The sequence below is a fragment of the Lonchura striata genome, chromosome 3 (assembly GCF_046129695.1).
Source record: "Lonchura striata isolate bLonStr1 chromosome 3, bLonStr1.mat, whole genome shotgun sequence".
NCBI lineage: Eukaryota > Metazoa > Chordata > Aves > Passeriformes > Estrildidae > Lonchura > Lonchura striata.
This window is the reverse complement of record NC_134605.1, coordinates 60,471,881-60,487,549: the sequence shown is the minus strand read 5'-3', so window position 1 is coordinate 60,487,549 and position 15,669 is coordinate 60,471,881.

Here is a 15,669-nt window from a genome sequence, read left to right as displayed (position 1 = left end):
TAGTCAAGGAATAGTATAGTAACAAAGGTCATTTAAGTACTACAAGTAGATAAATGTCCAGTCACTTTTAAGAACAACTGAATTAACATTAAAAGTAGGGAAAATAAACCCACTCACATAAATGCATAAGTACTACCAGGCCACCCACCACCAAAAAGGACATCTTTTTTGCATTTCCTGAGCAGACTCTGGTAGCTGCTTTGGGTTTGGAGGTATGGCATTTGATCTCTAGCTGTGACTAGTCTTTCTATTAGTAACTCATAATCTTAATACAAACAGTCTGACTTGGCCATGTCATTGCTTTTCCCACATAAGCAGCTGCAGCTCCAGTTACTGAGACGACTCAGGTAGGGCCAGTCTGACTGTGTGAAAATTTTCAGCAACAGCATTTTTTTAATCCCAGAGAGAGATTGACAGGCGTAGGAGATGGGTGAATTAGAAGGTTTCTAATCATCAGTATGTGGTTCCATCTTCTTTTATGTAAAATGCTGCAGGTGATCTACACCCAGTCATGCTGTGCAGAAAGTATTAGCAAAATCAAAAATGCTTTTGTTAGACAACTTGAGTCAGGATAATTTTCCTGTCTGAATGTACAATGTTGGGTATACATGCAGTTACCTTTTGAGGCTTCAAAATAGTTTTTACCTGAAAATGTGTGTTTTCATTCACGTCAGTTGATTTAACACATCCCTCTATCTAAAATAATCACATACCAATTTAATTGCTGTCTGTGTTCAAAATAGTTGCCACTAGATGGCAAACTGATTGTGTGCAGCCTTCCACACAAAGGGAACGTCTCTGCTGTGTGCTAGGTGACCAGGTGAACGTATTGCATCAAATTTATCCTGCCCTGATTCCGTTGAAACCAGTGGAATTACACCAGAGAAACAGATGGCTCTTTAACCTTAGGTACTGAAATCGTCTACAGTAAGTAAATATCATATTTGTTTCTGTTTGCTTGTTTAAATCAAGTCTGTTGTACTAAACCTTTTAACTTCACATCACACAGGAAAAATGCCAGAGTTCAGGCCCATCATTCAGTTTTAGGTACCAGGTATGTTCCATGGGACTCAAGAGATATTGAGTGGTACATGCCAACAGAGACAGAGGAGACTTGAAAACCAAAATCCATTTTCATATGCGCCCAGCTGTACAGGACCCATGTGAATGCTCACATTTTACAGTGCCCAATCCTTCATGTGCCACAAATCTCTGATTTGGAGAGTTTTGCATCCATCAGTTCACACAGAGCCTCAGCTAGGGGCAGGACCTCTTATGATGTTATCCTTTCCTTTTCCCTCATAATTTTCTAAGCAGCTGCTGCACATTTCCATACACAAGTGCTATTTGTGGTCACTTATAAAAAACTCGTTAACACATTAACATACTCAAGATCTTGTTTATATCCATTTCACACCAGTGACACTTCACTGTTTCTATCATAATGCAAGGAAATAAATATTCTGTGATCTTACATTAGAGACAATTGGCATAGGCCTTGTGTCTGTTAGCATACTTCTCTATTGTTCATTGGTCTGACATCAACAGTCAGAGACAGAGATCCCTTTTAAAAGCAGGAGTTAGACAATACTATCTTGCTTGCCTATTTTACTTTCCTAAAATTCAGATGTGTATATATAAATATATATCTAAATATTATGTTCTTGCAGTGCCATTAACTGATATTGGTATCTCTCCTTAATAAGTTTTTATTTGAAATCTGAGTTTTCACATATTGTTTTGTGGATTAGCTTATTTGAGATTTAATTCTTAAGAACAAAGGATAAGGAGTGGTACTGTCACTTCCTTAAGGAAATAGGCTGGCAATTCTGACTTGGAATATTTTTCAAATACTAGTGTAGCTTACTTGTGCCACAATATCAAAAATAAAATTTGGGTTCTAATTTAATTTCTATTGGCGCAGCAAATCAGAAGCTTTACAAAATATGCAGAGGTTTTAGGACATGTCAGAACCTCAAGCTAGATTTATTCTTAAAAAAATTGCTTTAATCCAGTTCCTGAGAAAAAAATGTAGTAGGTCCACTGGGCTGACTGAATAGTTGTGCGGTTCTCTCTTATTTTGCTAGGTCTGTGTCCAGTGAAGTGATGTTTATTGCCACCCTCCCCAGGCTTCAGGGATGTGGTAGGCATCACCCTCTGCATGCCTGTTAAATTTCAGCTGCTCAGTAAAGCAATCATTGCAATGGGATCTCTTGCACAGGGCCATTAGTTATTAGCCAGAAAGAATCAGCACAGCATTTTTCTGCCTCATGAACAATTAGCAATGTATAAGCAAGCTATCCCAAATTTCTTGATAGTCCTCTAAGTACCAGAGATCAACCACACTGGGATACAGTACCTCAGGCAGAACAAATTCATGCTTTGAGGCAGTGTGCAGGATCTCCACTTTTCTTGTCCTCTGTAATGTGTCCCCTTTATATATACAGATTTTACTAGACTTGGAGGTGGAAAAGAGTAACTACCACATTAGATTTGCCAAACACTACAGAGGACTTTTTCTTCCTGTGCTGTGTAAAATGTGGTTCATCTTCTGAGATCACATCACCTACTGGGCTCTCAGATCTTGCCACAGTGAGCACAAGTGTTACCTTCCATGTCCTGTTTTCTGACTGTGGCTAACAAATCTCTTACTCTTTTGGGCACTGCGACCTTGTTCATCTAACTTAACAGCTTAATTTTGAGCATAATACAGTAACAGGTCTGGCTTAAACCTAACTGTATCCTACAGGAGCTAGAACTACAGGGTCTAATGGCTCCTTCTGGCTGTAGGCTGTGAAAACAAAAGATCATACCTGCAGGAACTTGCAATGTCACCTTATTGCAGTGACAAAAACAATGTTTTTGAATTTAGAGGTTTTAGCCAAAATCCCAGAGCATTGACCTGAATATACAGTTGAGTTTTTCCCTTGCGAATGAACTACTCTTGAAAATTTAGCCCCTTCACAGGCTTTTCTTCCATGTAGAAGGTAAGGGAATCCAGTTCTTACATTAAATAATCACTTTTATGGTTTGAAGGGAGTCTTTTAAATAAAATTAAACAAATGTTTAAAAATATATTTAGTGTCTCAGATTTTTTTTTAATTTTATGCACTCATTTTCAGTACAAGATATTGTCTTGCTCGAAGAAAAATTGCTTTCAGTAAACTCCTGCAGTATATCAGATCTGTAATTCCAATGCAGTGGCATTCTCACAGCCTAGAAGGCTGAAGTAATTTTTCTGTAACAGATTGTTAACTTTTCTGATGAAAAAGGAATTTTTTTGAGGTTGTAAGCATACATTCTCATACACTTTTAAAATTAAAATAATTGCTTATTTTTGAGTGACCTTTTTAGAAGGGGAAGGATTGTCTCTTTTATGCTAACATTTGTATTAAGAAATAGAGCAGGGTCTCAGGAGCTTTCTTATTTCTTGCTTAAAATTTCTCTGTGGAATTTAGGAGGCCTTAGATTTTCTATGCATATGCCATCAATCTACAGTAATGTGGGAGAATAATATTTCCTGTAGTATGAAGTTTTTTGGAAGTTTGGGTCAGAGGAAGGTGATATGAGACCTGTTAATGCAAGGTGCCACATTGCGTATGCTCACAATGGAAAAAAAAAGAAAAAAGAAAAAATAAAATAGACAGATTTAAGAAAATTACAGGTTCTCAGGTTCTAGGTTAAGATTCCACCATTTAATACTCTGAGTGAGCATTACATTTAAATTTTTCTGTGGTATTTACAGTTCTGATGCACTTAGTGAATTTCCTTTTTTTTTTTTTTTTTTTTTGTGTGTGTGTGTGTGTGTGTGTGCATTTGTTTTTTTCTAATTGCAGCATCATGAGCTGTGAACATCACTTCACTTCAGGAATAGGGGTGCCCTGAGCTTGATTTAACTGATTCAGGCACACTTAAGATTTCCCTCATATAAACCCTTTGCCTTCAGTCCTCTAGCCTGAGAATTTGGACAGCCAACTGTTATGCTGTTAGGCAGTCATCTGAGTTTGCAATACCTGAGTCACTAAAAGATATAAAAGGCTCTTATGAGTTTCATCCTCCCATGCTACTACAAAAAATATTCCTTTTCTAACCCACATTTTTGGCTCTCTATCTTCCTACATTTTCTGTCATTTAATGAACTCTCCTTGTGTATGAAAGAATCACAGTCTGTATTTCTTGAGTTTGAAAATAAAGTGTATAGAATGCTTCAAACTATTGTTCTGTTGAAATTAATTTGTCTACATGATATTCTACTCTAACTCCAAACTGTACTCTGGTTTCTGTCCAAAAGTGGAGGTTCTATTTTAGTTACAAAGCTTAACTACATAGGTTTGTATTCAGTAAATGCAAGATACATTGATTTTCTCATTCCAATACTGTTTATTTTTTTCTCCTTATGTATTTAATTCAAGAGCACAGTTGACCCTTTGAGATGAATCACAAGCTAATCAAAAAAGTGCCAAAAGCCCTGTAGGAACTGAACTAGATATTCATGTTGAAGCAAATGAATCCATGCAGTTTTGCATACATAAGAGAGTTGTTTATTGAAATATTCAACTTGAAATATCTTGGAATACACAAATTAAACTATATTTCTATATTGGGAGGATGGTCTGGACCTGAAGAACAGTTTGAGGTGAGAAGCATTAACTGCCATAGAATGGGAAAGCCAAAATTTTAACTCAACACTATTATTCAATATCCAATGTCCAATGTGTCAAGGACACACCTTCTCAATCCATTATGTCTGAAGCATTGTTCCAGTAGAATTCAACTATGACTAACCCACAGTATTTGAAACTAGTTCTCAGATCTTTGGGTGGCTCTCTGAAAATAAACAATTAGTGGCCATCTGGAAATTACTTGTTTAGTATTATATGAAAACTGTCAGAGGCAAAGAAAGAACCTAATTTTCATCATCTCCGTGCAGGTGGTTTTCCTTCTAGCAATCCACTGCTTAATGCATTTCACACCTTCTAATTGCCAGAGTCAATGAAGCAGGAGCTTTGTAACCTTCAATATATAGCCTTGTAGAAACCCAGAGGAGATTTCTTATAATGGGGTTCCCTGAGTAAGGTTGGGTTTCTGTACAAGAAATAGTCTATCATCATGCCATAAGAACATATCATTATGCTTGTGCCCAATAGTTTAAATTAAAGTTTCAAAAGCAGTGTCATTGCCCACGTTAAAAGTTTACATTTAACCTTGCATTGCAGCTTTAAAATGCTGTTTTGTTTTGTTTGAATATCATTCTTTATGCCTTTTACAATGCTGACTTCTTCCCTACCCAATTAGTTCTACTTAACCATTGACCAACTTTCAAACCACAGGTTAGCCCTCTTGCACTATCTAATACCTGGTAGAATTGGTGTCAATTTTTGACCTCTTCCCTTGAAACCTTCATCTAATTTTCTTCACACATATTTGTCCTGGCCCTTTATTCAGCTAACCTCATTTCTCTTCCTTTGTGCACCATGGTTGTTTGTCATCCTCTAAACCTCATCTTTGACACAAGCTCCCATTCGCAGTCTCCTGCATATATCCTTGACAATTCATTGTCCCACCCTCTTGCTCATCACACTCCTTCCATTTCTTTCTGCACATACATAACCACTAACTCTTAAATTTCACTTTTGTCTACACTGTATTCAAATTACTTTGTTTTTTCCTCTGTACCTTGTCAACAGAAAGGTCCCTGAGAGGCACACTTTTTTGTGGAGCTCGGATGCAATCATAGGAAGAATTAAGTCACTGCAGCCTTGAGTGAGTCCACAGCAGACAGACTTTTCAGAATTTTCAGCTAAATATCTAGCTAGTATTTTCTGAACACTTGCATAATAAAATTTTTCAAACATTAATAGATTTAAAGAGGAGCAGCATGAATAATTCTCTAGCAAAAAACTCTCTACTCCTGTCAAATTTAATATTTTTACCTCAACAACTGGATGGAGTAAAAAATTTAATGTAAAACCACAGAACATTTTCAACATGGGCAACATGACACTCTTTTTGTCTACCTCTTTCCTCATAAAAGCTTACATTATTATATCTAAATTGAGAAACAAACAAGAAAATAATAAAGCTAAGAAAAAGCACCTAGTAAGAAATTTTTCAGCCCAAAACTCATTTGACAAAGTTACTCTAAGAGCTGTTTAGAAGTCACTACAGACTGTGCTATCTGATTCAGTAATACTATATACAGTTGGAAGCATGGTGTATTAATTGTCTCCAGTGGAATAACTTCCAAGGTGACAAACCTCAAACCAACTTCAAGGTTTTGTGTTTAAAAAGATGAATAGTATTAAAACAAAAATGTATGCCTAAAAAGTGCCTTCCAAGTACCTTTTTATCATCCTCACACAATTACTCAAGGCTGAGGCCCACCTTTTCAGCAGTTTGCAAAAATCAAAGTGTTTATGCTATATAAGAAAACTGTTACATATTTTGATATATGTAATACTTATATGCATAATAATGATGAGGTCATACTTCTGTCTGTTTTAATTTAGACTGCGCCTCACTCACCTAGGTTTCTTAGTAGCTATTCTAGACAGTTCAAAGACTCTTTTTTCATTCAGCTTCTATTCATATGAATGAATGTTTATGATGTTGAAAAAGCAAAATGTTTTCTCACCTTGAAATCAAAACTGCTGATTTTTAAGCTACTTGACAAGACTCAATATGACATTTATTTTTTACCTCAAGATATCTCAATGATATAATCTAAATTTTCAAAGAATCTAATCACTTGCCATCCAGTGGATGTCACTATAAAATGTCCTGTGTGACTCCTTTGATGCATTTTCCCTATTGCAGCAGTGAAGAGCTGCCTGGAAGAGCTCACTGCTCAGACTCTGCTGAGTCCAAGAGCACCAATACTTCCTGCATTGGATCTGAGTGTGTCAAGAGTTTACTCTTTTTTTTTTGCTTGTAAAAGACCAGGTGATTAATTTCATATCCTCACACTCAAGGCAGCATGTGTTTGGACTGCCAGAGGGGCATGGGAGATGTTGGGTTAAGCAGTGATTCCCGCCAATGGGTTTATAAAAAACTACTTTTGTGTTTGCTTGCTGGGAATAGTTACTAAGCAGATGAACTTCAGGCAAAGTCTGGGTTCAGGAGTCAAAAAGGGAGGTCTTGTTTAACCATGCCCAATGAGCTATCTGTTGTCCACAGTGGCTTTTATACATGGATGACAAAGACATTTTAAATTTGCCATCTGAGTCTACAGGATCTCTTCAGTTACATGTGATTGGAGTGACTGGGGTGGATGAGTGGGGATGGGAGCATTACTGGAGCTGGGGAAATCTCCCAGCTGTGCATTCCTGACCTGGGTAAAATTCAGCTGCTCTCTCACAAGCTCCACAATTGTGCAAAGTCTCTGCAAGTTGCTTGGACTGACATTATGCTGCATCACACTGGGTGAGTTTTGAGGGATGACCAACAAAGGAACATTTGAGCTGACATGGAGCACCAGAACATTTGGAAGTTGAGAACAGATATAGCCAAGAAAATTAAACTTTTGTTATGTGATCTGCAACTTAATAGCCTTGCTGTTAAATGGTCATCCTTACATTAAAATAAAAAAAAGGACACATATTGAGACTTTGATTCACTTGATTTCTTCCTTTCTGCAATTTGAAAACTATGTTTTAAACTAGATTTCCTATACTTTACGGTTGTCAGGTGTAGAATTAATTTCAGGTAGATTTTAAATCAGTGCAGTGAATGGTATGCCCTGGTAAGGTGAATCTGTCAGCAGGATTCTCACTTTGCTTATAGATCAGTTTTTGAAATGTTTCCTTTTAGGAAGTTGCTAGTTAAGGTTTCACAAAGCTATTGATAGTAAGTCTAATAGGAAATATCAGTTGTAAGATCAGATAAATCTCTGTTGCTCACTGGGGTCTGCAGAGAGGGCTACACTCAACAGATTTGTATAAAGGCTACAATGACTTTGTTTAATTGCTGCAATTCACATAGCTCTGGTCTGAGAGATCAGTCTTTCCTGATGCCAAACATATGTAAAACACAATGACTTTTTATTTTTCTTAACAGTCAATGTCAGAGATATTTCCTGAAGCTCCAGGATGATCCACTAAGCATATGACATTTTGGCTCTGAAAAAATCGATTGTTTTTAGACTTGGGCAAAATTTTCAAAATTATATAAATGTTTTTGAGCCCACTTCCCATTACAAATTACTGCCCTATTGATCTCTGTGGGCTTTTGACTGACCAGTCACTGAGTGGATTTAGAAATGCATTTTATCTTCTGAATTTTATTTTACTTTAAAACCCACACCATTGCAATCTCATGCAGATACATAAAGAATAAGGCAGTCACATTGTTTGAGGTATCAGTGTCCTAGTGACTGTAATGTTGAACTTCTTTTAAAACAGTGCAAATTTCTGATGCAAAATTCTTTTTTAATTCGGTCCACTTTGGAACAGAAGCAAGAAAAAGTTTGGATGGTTCTTCAATAAACAGCGCAAGATTACCTTGTGCTCTTGGTTAGTTCAAAGAGATCTGGGTTCTACACCATGGAGAAGTCTTGAGTTAGGCTCTTATTAACAGTCAGCTGAAATAAGTTTAAGTCAATTCATGATGAAATGAAACTCTCTCAGCTAAGCTCAGGTAGCAACTAGAGCCTAAGTTTGCCTCAAGTGGCTACTTTTACATCTGTGTTAATGTAGAGAAGCTAAGCAGTGAAAAAAAAAAAACAGTTTTTCCTCTTTCTATGTTGTACTTGACTAGTTAGATTTATGTTATGTTATGTTTATTGGTTAAGCAACCAGGTCTAGGCTGCAGAAACATACACACACACCCTTCCTATTGTGAACTCTATATTTGAGCTACAAGGAGGCAAATGCAACAAGGTTAGAAATGGTTTTCATTCTAATTCCCTATTTTCAGTGACTCATTACTTAAAGAAGTATTTTAGGCTGAAATTTTCCACACTTAGCTTTTACCAACATTTATTTTTTTACCTATTAGAATTACGGGGCAGTTACGAAAGGATAGTGGAGAGAATTTCTCTGTTATTCTGAATTCTGAAAAAATTATTGTGACATAAATAAATAAATAAATGCTATAGACAATAAAATTAAGAATTTAAAATAGAAATTGATATGAAAATATTCATTACCTTGAAGTATATCATGCTCTCACTGTGAAGAAAACTAGTTCTGAGTTAACTAAGCATTATGGATTCATAAGTTGGCTTTGAGCACCAGTCATGCCAACTATAGTTAAAGAAAGGTGTTCTTGTTGTACACAGTCTGTTGGTTTAGGAACAAATATTGTTTGATAAAATTAGTCTGTGAGAATTGTAAAGTATTAAATATTCACAATTACCATGTTATGCTTCTATCTTTTAGCTTTGAAGAGAACTACAACTTAAAATATTTGGAATATACCATGTCAGCTTTTGAATTTGCAAGCTGTGCAAGAGAGGGGTGGCAACAGCAGTTGTAAATACACATTGGTTTGAATTCCAGCCGAGCACCTACCTTGTCTGCCATGCACATATGCATGTGTCTGTTTCTATAAGCATGTCTTGACATATTAGCTACTACAACAGGAGAAGCAGCATGTGCAGTAAGTTTATATAATGTTTCTTATCCTATTTAAATCTGCAGCTGCTGATTCCCTGATGTGTGCAGAACTGTGTTCAGTAGAGCCTTATTCTGATGGGTTGTAGTAACCTAAACAAAACTGTACAGCACTGTGGCCTATCCCAGAAATACAAAAAAATCTTAATTTTGCATAGTCTTTTTTGTATGTAGATTCTTCTTCTCAGATCATGTGATCTTATACCAATCTTCTGATACTAATGCAAATAATGATACTCAGGCCTGAATACCCATCTTCATTACAGAACAGAACTGCACCAAAAAAGAAACAGTTCATGTTTTGGCTCACATGAATGTAAACCAGCATATAAGGCAAATATAACATGGCTTTCCTTACACAAGTCCATCTATATAGGTGATTTCTGCCTTCAGGAAATTATACAAGAAATAGCATTTTATTACAATATGATCCTGTTGTTATAGATGTGGGCCAGTCTATTTTTATGTGTGCTTATATAATGCAATTATTTGTCCCCATCTGAAACTTGGCTTAAATTCCATAGAGAAGAACAATCCTACTAGTTACCAAAGATTAAGTAGATTAATATAAATAAATAAGTAAATATATATATATATATATATATATATATATATATATAATGAGAGAATATACTATTCTTGCTCATTAAGATATATTTAGGTGGTGTCTCCCTTTCATTGGATTGCTGCTTACAACTATCTCATCCAAAGCAGAAGTCAGAAATATTATGAATGGAAAGATATCATCATAATGTACAAGACAGTTTTTAACCAAAATTTCTGAGCTGAGAATTGCAATTCAGATATTCACATAGGCTGTATTGTAAGATGCATATCTGAATTCACTGTACATTTAATAAAAGCAATAAACTTTTAATGTACATATTTGAGTCCCACCCTAAAGGACATTCTTCACTCCACTGGATTTCTTTAAAGTCTTAGCTCCAAACTCAGCACATAACAGAGGTGCCATAAGTTAGCCATTGATAACAGCTTGAGGTGAGATTTGTGCCTAGCAGTACACTTACACAACACCATTACTGTCATTATTTCTGTAAGGTGAGGAATATGCATGGTGCTTTCAGGATGAACAAATATATTTATGAAACTGCTACTTACATCCATGCATCCCTGGATGAGTGGTGAGAGGGTAAAAGACTTTCTCTTTGGAGCCAGAAAGGTCCATCATCCATTTTTAGCCCATGATCCTAAAGTCTTCTGTGTTTTCTTGGAACTTTTAAATGTTCCCTGAGAACTCATCAACACTCGTGAATGCAGTGCTCATGCACTGCAAATCTAAAAGTCCTACAGTTTAACTTCATTTTTCCAGTTTAAATATTTGGAGGTTATGTAAAGAAGGGTAGATATGTTCCCCAGTACAGTACTATAATGATATTAATGATTATACAGTTGATGTTCCCATGCTGCATCATTTTCTTTCTAAACTTTAAGGCACAGAGTATTTTGATTTGCAAGAATTACCCGGGGGGTAAGAAGCTAGGAGGGCTTGATGTAAAGTGCCACGTGAAGCTTATCTTGGAACATGTGAAAATGAACTAGCTTCAGCAAAAGTATCTTTTCTGAAGTTAAGTTCCTCTTGAACGCTTAAGAGCATGCATCAGTTCTGTTATCAGTGGATATTGAAATCAAATCATGTTGTGGGAAACTGCAAATGTAAACCAACATGAGTTGGTTCTTCCACAAATAGACATCAGCCTGCACAGACTACTAACGTATACAGTTCTGTGCTCAAAGCAGAAAGAATATCCTGCCTGCTTTGTTGTGGTAGCCAGGAGACCGAGTTCTCCATTGAAACGTGTTTGTCGAACCTTGAATTCTACAGCAAACAGGTACTCCCACCTCTTACTATTGTCTGTAATTATTTTACTAAGAATATTAGTTCGCACTTGTCATTATATTCTAGATAATAAATGAGATTTTGGCAGATTGATTTCCTAGCATGAGGGGTTAGCACATAGCTTTAAAGTCCAGAATAAAAACTCCCTTTTACTGACTGAAGCTACTATTTACATTTACATTTACATATTCACTTACATATATAGATCAATGAGAGCACAATGCCCACTATGCCAGCACAGGAAATGTATGAGTTGACTCCACAAAGCCTGATGACTCAGGATCATTGGCAATGGAATATAAATTTCTCAGAATCTGAATAGTCCATTTGTTGTCAGTTGCAGAAACAGGCTCCATTAATGTTCTTTGTTGCTCGTCAAAGAGGGGGATGCTATTGCTGTGTGTCCATGGGACACAACAGCACTGGAAAAATGTTATAAAGGACTCACTTCTTGTTGTTCTATGTGGGTTGTTGGACCTAACAGCAAACAGGAGATGCTTTGTCTGTTGCTTTAATTGCAGTCACGTTTGGCAGGCCTAGTGGATACCTGTTCTGCTGCAATCCTAATTCTGAATTCTCAGGTAAGGAAAACCTCTTATCAATGTCCAAAAACACTTTGTTCAATGTTTGCTGCATTTCTGGTTTCCTTCTACTGCCTTTAACTGTTGGCATCAGTTTTTTTGCATTAGTTTCTACAAGGAGAGATCTGTTTGCTCAGAGAAAACCTCTGCGTTATCTCACATACATCAAGCATGTATTGCCCAGTATATGCAATCTGACACCACCAGTACTGAAAAATAAAGGAAAAAAAGGGTGTCATTTACTTGTTTGAACACACTAATAGATAAAAAGTTTTGAAAATAAAGAAAGAAGAGTCTTTGCATATTTTGAGTCATCTGCTATTACGTCTAATACAAACAATATTTGGGATTCTTTCCTTTTCATCTACTGCTGGACCAATTTATATTTTACTAGGAATATCCACATGTGGCTGTGAGTCACTAAGTCTGACACACGTTGCTCTGAAAACTGTTCTATTGCTCTCCAGGGAGAGCAAGTTAGAGCAAGTTCTCACCCTGCCATTGTATTTTAAGGACCTTGGATGGGACTTCCTCCTCTTTTCCCCATGGTGTCAGGCTTTGCTGTCCAAGTAGACCCACAGGATGAGCTATTTATTCACTTCCAGATATTTTTAAGCAGCAGTTATAGACCTAAAAATTCTACAAACAATTATTAACATAACCCCTGCTTTTGTTGCCTATTTCAACTGAATTGCTTTCCACCTAAGAAGTGAAGACTGCAACCCTTTCTCATTCAGCTTCTGTTCCCAAGAGTGATGTTTATTCTGTGCTGCCTCATCAACTTGCCTACTTTGTGCATATTAAAAATACAGCCTTAGCTCTCAGAGTGACTACTAGCTTTTGGATGACAGGTCTGGAGTATCCAGCCTGAACAGACTGTCCAAAGTAATGCTTTGCTGCAAGGCTGTTATAATCTTATGCACAGTTGGAGTCAAAGTCTTCTACTATGGGAAATGATAATGGTCCTCATATGCAGAGTGTGCCCACATACCTTAGGAAAGAGCATGCATGAATACAGTTCTGTGCCAAAACAAGCCATGGTGGTTACCCTCTTACCCACTCATAACCACGATATTACTCATTATTATCCCTTAAAACTACATCTAGGAAAGTCCATTTTTAAAGACTGCAAATCTCCTGTTACTTCCAGCCTTGCCCAGCACAGGCTTCCTCCTCCCCCTTTCTCTTCTTGACCCACTTACACTTTGCCCCTTTCCATACCACTTGTCCTCCTCTGTGGTGTGTCTCTTTTCTTACTACCCCCTCCTTTCCTCTCCCTCAGGACCTTTGTTCTTACCCATTTCTTTGGGCCTATCATCCATTCCAGACCACACATCCCTGTTGTGTCTTCATACCTCTTGTCTCTGGGGCCACTTCCTCCTTGCTTCCTTCAACTCATTTAAGATCTGCCATTGCTCCAAGCTCTCCTCTAATGTCCAACTCACATGTCCAAGCTTCTAACTTCAGCCTTCTTCTGGTTCAGGAGTCCTCATCAATATTCCTAATTTTCATTGGACTCATGCTTGCAAATTACTTTTTCTGTTTTTACAACTCATTATTCTGGTCCAATGCTCCCCAAACCCTTAATATGTAACATGGCTCTGGATTCATTCCTGAACTGACAAACCCATAACTTCCCTATCTGCCTTTGAATTTCTTTAGGATGAAGACCAACTCCGGAAAGCTCTGTAGTCTTGCAACTTTGTGAAAGCAGGAATTTTCAAAGGCTTCATCAATAGCTTCAGAAACAAGTTCTCCCAGGTTGCACTACACCTACATCCAAAGCAGGTTGGGCTGAAATGTCTTTGGAAAATACTGCAGTTCCTTTCAAGTACTCATGCTCAAGTGTTCTTCCCAGAAAAAAAAAAAGGCTGTTTCCTACCCAAGTCTCACTGTGGTAGGGAGTTAGGATCCAGTCAGGCAGGCACACAGATCTGAAAACTAGGAGGTATTACTGGCTCTCCAGTTTAGCATGACATTTGTATCAACTTTGATAAATATTCCAGGATGAGTGGCAGAAACAGTTGATTCCATTGATAATAAGTCAAGTTGTGGACATCAGTGTGGACATCAAATTCTCTGGACAGGGAGACAGTACTATTGAGAGGATTCAGCATGGACTGCAATATGCTCGCTTCAATTGGTAAATAACCACATATACATTCTCTCTTCATTCTCAACTTCTTAAAGCTTTAAGACTTCCATTTTCCTGGCTTAGAGCTTTACATAATATTACAATATATTTTTTTTCCCCAGTGATTGCCCTCAAACCCTCTTTCCTGTCCTCCAGGTTGGGGAAGAATCACATGACAGACTGATAACCGTCACTGGTGAGAAAGGTCACACAATGAGCTGCACAGGTTATTAGAAGTGTGATAAAAAGTCCCATACAGGCTATTTTTGATTAATAAGGCCATCTTTAAGGCATGTTAATCATAGAAATCAAGATCCTGGAAATGTCAAATTTTTTGGTAAAATGTAAATATGGATTCTCTTTTTCTCGGTTTATGTAGATACTTCCTGAGGAGCCATTAGATCACACAAACCCAATATGCAAACTGAATGGATAATGTACATTACTTTACTCTCATCCCCTTAAATGGTACTCAAGATTTGGATTTTGGAAGCCATGTAGATGGATGTTCATGCACATGCCCTTATAAAAATAATCAGTATTTGGCTACAGCACAAACACCTATTCAACGAGTTACAAGAATACTCAGAGAGAGATCAAATTTAGCTACTCCAAAATCTGTCATTAAACATACTGCCAAAATCATATTAAATGCCATACTTACATATAGAAAACAAGTGTTTGAAATTCTCTGCCTTTGGAATGCAGATGGAATTCTAGTATTAAATAAAATGGCAACAGAACTAATGTTTAAAGAGCATATGTGAATAATGTTTAATCTATTTTTATCCAATAAATTTTTATTGACAAAATAATGGGTTTATTATACATCATGAGCTGACACACTATGATTAGGGCAAGGATCGAAGAAGAGACAGAGAACAGAAGGTACCTTTATTAATTTCATATGTCCTTTTATTTTAATCAAAGTGTTATCAATTTGATTCATAAGGCAGCTATGTGCTGTTTCAAATCCTTGGTTTCAGTTACAGCTTCCAATATACATCCTTCATGGAGGTTTTTTTTCTGTAAGGGGCTACCCTCTTATAGTCACACATATGAATATGTTTCCCTTTAAGATTTTCAGAGGAAAGGGACAAAGTCTTTCAAGCATAAATAAAATAATGGCAGATAACTAGTTCAGTTGTACTCTTAGAAATGTATCTTCTTAGCAGGGTATGTTATACCATCCCCCAAAACATCAATATCATCTGGAGAATAATCAGTACAGGTCAAGCATCCTAAAGAGTTTGAAAGTACACCAAATTGCACCATTCTTTGAGTATCTTCTGCAGAGCCCAGCTAATTTAATGCTACAATAGAATAATCTAGTTCTTTGGCAACTGTTTGACTTAAAACATTTCAACAACATTGAACATTGGGAACATTGGGAAATAATTTTAAAAAAAGCGCTGAATGACTTCTGTTACAGTTTATTCTTTGTTTCTAACACATAAATTTCCTCAAGTAAGAGCTCACTGGTGG